This window comes from Glossina fuscipes, unplaced genomic scaffold (genome assembly GCF_014805625.2).
Source record: "Glossina fuscipes isolate IAEA_lab_2018 unplaced genomic scaffold, Yale_Gfus_2 86, whole genome shotgun sequence".
Classification (NCBI taxonomy): domain Eukaryota; kingdom Metazoa; phylum Arthropoda; class Insecta; order Diptera; family Glossinidae; genus Glossina; species Glossina fuscipes.
Genome location: NW_023998440.1, coordinates 476,152 through 484,661, shown reverse-complemented (window position 1 = coordinate 484,661; position 8,510 = coordinate 476,152). Strand labels below are relative to the sequence as shown.

The window sequence follows — 8,510 nt, the reverse complement described above, 5'->3', positions numbered from 1 at the left end:
TACAGGTCAATTTTCAATATAGAAACTGAAAATGGCGACAGGAGTCTGGATTAATATCCGAACCCGTGACCCTTATTATTATTAATATTTAATAAATAACCCTTTTGGTCAAAATAAGTTCCTTTATTGTGACGAATTTAAGCCATCAGAAATATAGTATGCCTCGCTAAAAATTGTTCTGTGGACTTCACGTGGGAAAATCAAATGTATCTACATATTAATTTACTACTTCTTTCCCAATTTGCTTCCAATTTCTTATAGTAATTGCGGATAATTTTATTTATTCACTACTATCGTTGTAAACCGATTTATACAAATAGTTTTATATTGTTATTTACATTTACAAAGACATTTTAAAAATGTCAATTTTATTTTGCAAATTTCTACAATCTGGCATCTCTATATTATTCTTAAGTCAATCAGATATATGTGCATATAATTTCTAGTCAGAATGCGCTTAAGAGAAAATAATGTTGTTTTTTCATACAATTAAATAAATTCAAATTTAATCCAATCACCTGTACGAATATATGTAAAAATTAATAGCAAATCGGTAATATGGACCATGCAACTTTAATACCTATTTGAGTACATACCAATGCCTGGAATGCGGAAAATTTTGCAGAAATCGCCGAGCTATCATCAGGTATTAAAAACATAATGTGGTGTTTCAGACACAGCTGCAACGTGTTGATGCAAGATGTCAAATGGATTGTAAGTCTTAGTCTTTTAACAGCTACTTAATATTCCATACTTACTGAATTATTTATACCTGATTTTTACTAAAATTAGGTATAAAGGTTTTCGCTATACGGAACAAATATCTGAAAGGCAGCGACATTGAGGGATCCAATGTGGACCGTGCTTTTCACCGCCGCAATGTTACTATTAAAAAAACGAATTGTAATACATATATTTTGATAATATTTGATATTTATAATAAAAATAACTTGTTAAACAAATACAGTCTGTGGAATCTTATATATTCGAAAACTTTCGATTTATTTTCGATACATGCAACAACATGACCTGGATGATTTTTTAAACATTCTAGAAATAAGAGAAAATTTCTTAGATTAATGTTGGTCGACTTTGTTCACAAGTCTTCTGTCACATGTGCAGAGGCGAAAAAAAGAAGATGGCCTAATCGCCGTTGATTACGTCTTCAAATGAAGACCAAAGGGGTACACATATATGTGATTTCAACTGCCGGAAGATGATCGCAGCATTTTAGTACAAGAAATGGTTGTGCATGGGTGCCTTGTAATTGTTACAGGCGGATGGGCATGTACTTCTTTACGCTTTGTTTAAATCATAAACCCCAAATATATTAAAATCTATGTATGAAAAGCCGGGCTACATTTCCAGAGGCCAAAAGAGGCATTTTTTATACAAATACATGTTCAATTATTGAGAAGTGTAAACAAACATATACGCTTACTCTCAGAAGTTGGTAATTTACATGCCCATAACTCTTTGGCACTTTAAAAAACTGGTAAATATTTGAATTGTTCAACTACCCTATTTAGATAAAAAAGATAAATTTTAGCTCAAGTAAAGCACATACAGGTTTTTAGTTATTTTTAAACCAATTTGTGGAAATTACTTGCGAGAAATTAAAGCAAGAATTGAAAAATATTGTACATAAATTCGCTTGCTCTCAAAATATTTCAGGACAAATAAGTTCATCAAGGAATTTGCGAAAGTATTTTTCATATTCGTACTAAGTAGACATTTAGATGTTGAAAAAAACGGGGATCGAGGATATAGGATTAAGCATATAAATGCCAGCTTTTATATGTTGAAGTAATATATTTAAAAAAATGTAGTTTTTATATATGTTTTCGAATCGATATGTAACATTTTGTATATTGGTGTCGTTCTGAAAAATCCAAAATTTGTCATATTAGGTCGCCGGTTGGATGTTCTTAATTCAATTCTATGTGATTTCAAGGTATATTTTAAAAGCATTCGAGAGCAAAGATTCCATAAGACGACCACGGCTTTTAGTTTTCAGTAAATGCACTCAAAAAATTTTTTTTAAATTTCTTGGCCTAGGTGGATTCGATTTTCATGTTTTTTTTTTTTTTTTTGTATTGTGGACATTTTGCGTTTTTAGTTTGTTTTTGATAAATATAAAGGTTGGTTGGCTTGATCTTCCATGTCAATTTTTGCTACCGCACTTAAAAATGGATAAATAAGTAAGTATTGGTAAAGGTAAATGTTTTTTTATCTCTTGTATTTAACGGTTGACGTTCCCCACATTTGATCTGAACCTGCCTGTATAACCCTCTTTAACATTTCATTTCATATATCAGGAAATAACCTAAATAACCTAACCTTCGTCTATATATTTGTGTTTGCGATGGTAGCAAAAAAAAAAAAAAATTGAAACTAAACTAATTTTTATGTTCACACATAGGAAAGTGGCTACAGTTGTTCCAATTCCAAAGTCAAAAAATATCTCCATCGGATCGAACTATCGCCCAACCTCTCTTTTATCTTGCCTCTCAAAGGTGTTGGAAAAGATTATAACATCTAGATTATCTTGGTTTCTTGAGTCCAAGAATCTGATAACAAAGCAACAAGTTGGTTTCAAGCGGGGTAGAGGGTGCATCGACGCTCTGTTACATATTGATTATTTTACAAGCAAAGCAATTTCCGAACGAAACCATGTAACTATTCTTTCAATTGATTTCGAAAAAGCATTTGACAGAGTTGGTCTTCATGTTATTTTAAGACTCTTGAAATCATGGAATGTTGGACCCAAACTCTTCAACTACATCAAATCATTCATGTCGCATCGGCGGTTCAAAGTTAGAATCAACAATCATGTCTCTGATTCCTTTCCGCTAATGAATGGCATTCCGCAAGGATCTCCTCTTTCTATCACGCTTTTCCAAATCGCCTTCAACGAAATTAGCAAAATTCTTTGTCGTGTACCAAGTGTGGAACATTGCCTCTACGCAGACGATGTATACATTTTTACAAAAGAAAAAGATAGCACGAAGGCAATCAATCGAATCTATTGGACGAGAGATCTCCGCATGAGCAAACTCGTCGGGGGCTAAAATTTCCAAACAAAAATCTAAAAAAATGCACATTTGTCGAAAGCAGATTTGCGATGCAGGAAACCTACTGATGCATATTAATAACTTACCAGTACTAAATGTGCAGACGCTCCATGTTCTCGGGCTCACGTTTTCCAACAATTACCGTTGGAAAGCACACTGTCTTCGGTTAAAAAACTCTATTTTAACAAGGGTGAATTTCATACAGTACGTTGCTTGGAGAAGCCATGCGCATATTAACACTATTGCTTATCTTACCAAAATGCTTGTGTTAAGCAAGATTGACTATGCTTTGATAATTTATGGCAATAGCTGCAAATCTAATATCAACATCCTTAAACTGGTTTACCACAAAGCAGTCAGAGCAAGTTGTTATGCTTTTCGGACGACGCCCATAAATAATATTATAATCGAAACTGGTCTCCCAACTTAAGAAAATAGACTTTATGAGTTACAAGCCAAAATAGTCCCTAAGCTTCTTAATTCAAACAAATCTATTCTCGGTGATGACGTGAGAAAGATTATTATTGCGAAGAAAATTCCAAAGTCACCATCTGCAATTGACTATTGTTTGTACGTCGTAAAAGAATTGAACATTCCCTTAAAAATTTCCCGCTCTTTTGGTGTTAAACCTCCATGGATTTTGAAAGACTGCTCTTTTGACATCTCGCTGTCTATGCACAAGAAAAAAATACATCAAACTACGTCTTCAGGAATCTAATAGCTGAAAAAACCCAAATATTGCAAAGCAGTGGTTGGAATCTTTTATACACAGACGGCTCAAAATCTGCTGGTCTGCCTCCTGCTTGTACCGTGGTTGATGCTACAGGACGAGTTCTTCTCAACCACATATTTCACGAAAGTACTTCAACTTTCACAACCGAAGCCATCCTTCATGCTGCGAACCTTTCCCATAAAAACAAACTCTAAACCGTCATTGTTACCGACAGTTTCTCTGTATTACAAGCTATTCGGAATCCTTTGACTTCGAGATGGAGCACCACCAACAAATTAAGGAAGATAATTACAACACCCGAGGGAAAAATTAAAATGTTATGGGTACCAAGTCATACGGTTTATTGGGAAATGAGCAGGCTGATCGAGCGGCAAAGCATACTGCTTTTGCTCCTCTAATTATGGATGATGTCATGGAAAAGTTAGATCTTCAAAGATACATTGGAAGAAAAGTTAAAGAGAAAATTGCAGAAGAAAATTTACAATACCATCTTCAACCCTCCATTAACCCTCAATTAACTCCACCTCTATATCCAACAAATGTTGAGAAAACCAAGATCCAAACATTCTCGAGAATTCGCCTTGATCATACAATTGCAACTCACCAATGGATCTTGAAGAAGTCTTCCTCCCCAATCAGCAGTTGTGGACAAACTCTCACCATAAAGCACATTCTCTGCGACTGCCTTAACTTTTGCTTGGCTAGAAGTATTGCATTTGGAACCCTTTGGACATTCTACAATCAGTTTCAGAACAGAACATCAATTCAATATATTACTTTTTTAATACCACTAAGCTCATTATCTAATATCCATTTATTTAAATTAGAGCCGATACCCTGTGTTGCTAGTGCTCAATGTCTTTTTTTTAGTCTAAGAATTTAGTTCATTAGTCTAAAATTATAATAATAATAATAATATGTTCACACTTACATATACAAACTCATTCACATGCCGATAATTCAACGGAATACATATTAAAATTGAAAAGTTAAGGGTTTACACATTTACACAACTACTTACATAAACGTACATGTGTACATACGTACATGAAATCGTTTAATGTTATCAAACCCTCTCTTTACCTCTTTGACGAACCCCTCTATTTATAAGAATATTATTTGTTGACATCATTAGCACGGTCTTCTTCCAATACAAATTTTTGATGCAGCGACTATCTTTTTCGCCAATAGCAATTTTTAATTTGCCATGCTCTACTTGGCCAAAGAATTTTTCATAAACTACGAAAGAAACAAAAACATCTTCGTGCACGTCCCTGCAGTTCTGGATTAGAACCTGAATGTAGGTGCCCATGCCTTTCCTTAAACCAAACTGATTACTGCCAAGTGATGATGAATCGCATTTACTATAGAGCGTCAGCTCAATTACCCTTAGGAATATTTTCAGAACAGGATTCGTTGACAACATAAGGACTATTTAATCCTTAATCCGCGCTTACTCCTTCGGTAGAGAGAGTGCCGCGCTGCTCACTCTTTCTATGATATTTTGTTTGTGTTCACATATAAAATAAATGGAGAACTAAACAAGCCAGAATAAAGATCTCAATCAATCAATCAGAAGTTCCATTCCAGTCCCGTTATTGCCAATCCATTTTGTGGTGAACTAAATGTTTCTCTGTATTTTGAAAGCAACTTCTGTTAAGCATAAGAATTTCAAAATTGCTTTAAAACAGTTTCTGCCATTAAAAAAAATTATGGATGAAGAAACCTTAAAATTTTACATGGTTATTCTTTAAAGGCACCACAGATAATACGCTTATTTTTTAAAGGCACCATAGATAATATGCTTATTCTCAGAGTCTCAGGCAATTTTTATTGAGAAGTGTAAACAAACGTATATGCTCACTATTGAGAGAGAGTTAGGTATGCGGTCCTTGCTTCTGACTGCTGAAATTAATATTATATCGCCTTCCTAAAAACAACCAAGCGAAAGCAACATTAATATTAACTCCAACATTAGTGTAATTTTACGAAAGTTATACCTCTCCTTGGAATTCCTCCACAGTATCAATTTAAGGCATTGCTACGTCGGCAACAACAAAAAGTTTGCGCAAATATTTAACTTGTTTTATGAAAGGTGGAAAATCTTCAAAACAGAAATAAATGTTATGAAAAACTAAATAGAAGGGATTGTGCTTTTAAACTAAATACAACTTACCTCCTTCGCTTCGTAAGGATTATACATATCTTCACTACGCATTCCGCGGAAGAATATGCCATGTGTTTTGGGTCGATTTGGTGATTGCGGCACTATATCGCATACAGCTTCCCCAGAATTGTCTTCCCTTATTATTGGCATTGACAGTTTATTATTAACAATCATTATAGAGGGCAATGCCCGGTAATTGTAGAGTAATCTCATAACCACGCGAGGGTCAAAAAAACCACATGTAATGGGAAATCTAACATCATCTCTTAAGTATGGAGCACACGAAAGAATTCTCTCCAAAAATGATCGCGAAAGACCGCGATCACGAGCATATTCGTTTATAATGACTGCTTGCAAGTGATGGGGATCTCCGGCAAGGATTACCTGGCCACGCTCATTTGATACTTGCATCCATTTGCAACAAATTGCCTAGAGTGGCGCAATTGCCAATTACTACTCGTTGATTCCTTAAAAAATTCATTTGACATCTTAATTTAAGCCCGGACTCAGTCACAATCACGTCCGCTGTTGCGCAATACGGCATCAAATGCTCTGGTATAAGCTGTTTGTCGACTTGTCTCTGGGACACTATGCGTATAAAATCGGCCATTTTGAGTACACCGCTTTCGTATCAATTTAAAAATTTGCAAAATGCTCTCCACTAGCGTTGCAGTTTTTCCTGTGCCGGGGGGTCCGAAAATCATGTATGGCGTCTTGTAAACTTCTCCTCGTAGTATATTTGCTACGGCTTTTTTCTGCACAGAGTTCAGTGCGCAATTGCGCCATTTGTACTGGCGACCGTCTAACAAGAGGTTTCCCTCATCATTTATTTGTATATCCAATTGTGGGCATCCACGCGTCTGTGCTCGGGAAGGAAACAAGAACTCTTCGCCTAAATTTTTAGCCGCTCGTAAGATGGCGTACTGCTGTTTACGGTAGCCATAACGGGAGAAGTAAAATTCTAAACGATAATCCACGTAGTTATATCTTCCCCGAAAGTTGTGATCGAATTTAAGTAGGATTCGATTGCGAAGCACTTCGTGAATCACTCCTATATACGTGCGCTCGGCATTTTCGCCGTCGGCCCAGGGCTTTTCGGCTTTAACCATGTCTCCAATTAACAACGACGGACGCCGTTCGGAAAGATTTTCTATGGTCAGAGCTAAATACCTGTCCTCGCGTGTAAAATGCGCTCGTTCACGGTCATATTTGCGGAGATTAACAAGATACTCCGTCTCCTCTAACTATAAAAGTGTTTGGAAGCGACTCTCGTAGCTACTTATGTTTAATTCTTCTTTAAGATTCGGGAACATAGTTTCCAACATGTCCTTTTTGCAACCCTCAGTAGCATACGCCCGTTTTAGTCGTTCGGGTACATCAAAGCTTCGGATAAGATGTAATTTACACAATGTAATATAAAGTAGTATAATAAGAAAATTATGAAATAAGAAAAAAGCATAAGAAAGGACTCAAAATGTACTAACATCAAAAAATATAAATGAATCTTATAAGAAAATTTGCGTGTTCCATCAATTCACTTCATTTGTTATTTCTTTGGATTAGTACGAGCACGTCTTAAATCCGATAGCCGCCACCTCTTTAGTCGGTTTGTCATTAATACCGCGTCGTTATCTTTTTCCATTTCCTGAACTGGCAATTTCCTATAGACGTCTGGTGTGCTTGTTTCAAAAGCACTTTTGAACATGAACTTGCTGCTACAACTGGGGTAATCTCCCTCTTCTTCCCCGCTTGTTAAAGATGTTTTAAAGGTTTTTTTTCAGACATCATCTTTCGCTTTTTGGAAATAACTTTATTTTTTTATAGATAATAAACTATTCTCAATATCACCATCGCTTTGATGAAATTCATTTAGCAAGGCTTCAACATGTTTTTTCCCTTTCTCAGATATTAGCACATTCTTGCCATTAGCAGTTTGAAAACCATTGGTTTTGTTTATTTTTCCTACTTGTGCAGTGGATTCCATCCGATCTTTTATATCTGTTTGAAAACCTGCAGAAATAAAAAAAAAATTATAACAATTAGCATCAAAAAAGTGTGAGGAATATCAATGCCATACCTTGGATTATCTGCTTATTTACTTGGAACTTAGATATATTGGGAGAGTTGATCTTTGCTCTTCTCGTTTTGATGTAAGATTTCTTCCATGCTTATGGAGGCAAATATGTCATTGTCAAGTTCATGCCAATTTTCACTTATCCCAGTTTTACACTGATTAGATGGTACTAGAGCTAAAAAATTTTGGATTAACTTAAATGTTGTCTCAAAAATCAACTTACTTTGATTTACGTTGTACGTGTCCTCTTTCTCGATATAACCGTGATCTGAAGCTTCTCCTAAAAAGAATGTACAAAGTTAGGGTTGTTAAAAAAAGCCTATAACGAGCAACTTACTTTCTGAGATGGAATTGTCATCAACAGCGACCTTGATTTTTTCCTCCAAATTTGATTTCCACTTTTCTTTAAATTCACGACTATAGTTATGTTTTGGTTTCTCCCGTAATATAAATAAAGGGGAG

The 8,510-nt window shown here is 35.3% G+C and overlaps 1 pseudogene; it reads right to left on the bottom strand.

Moving 5' to 3' along the window:
- Nucleotides 1–5,626: 5,626 nt before the first annotated feature.
- On the bottom strand, nt 5,627–7,517 carry LOC119638225 (annotated as a pseudogene).
- Nucleotides 7,518–8,510: the final 993 nt, after the last annotated feature.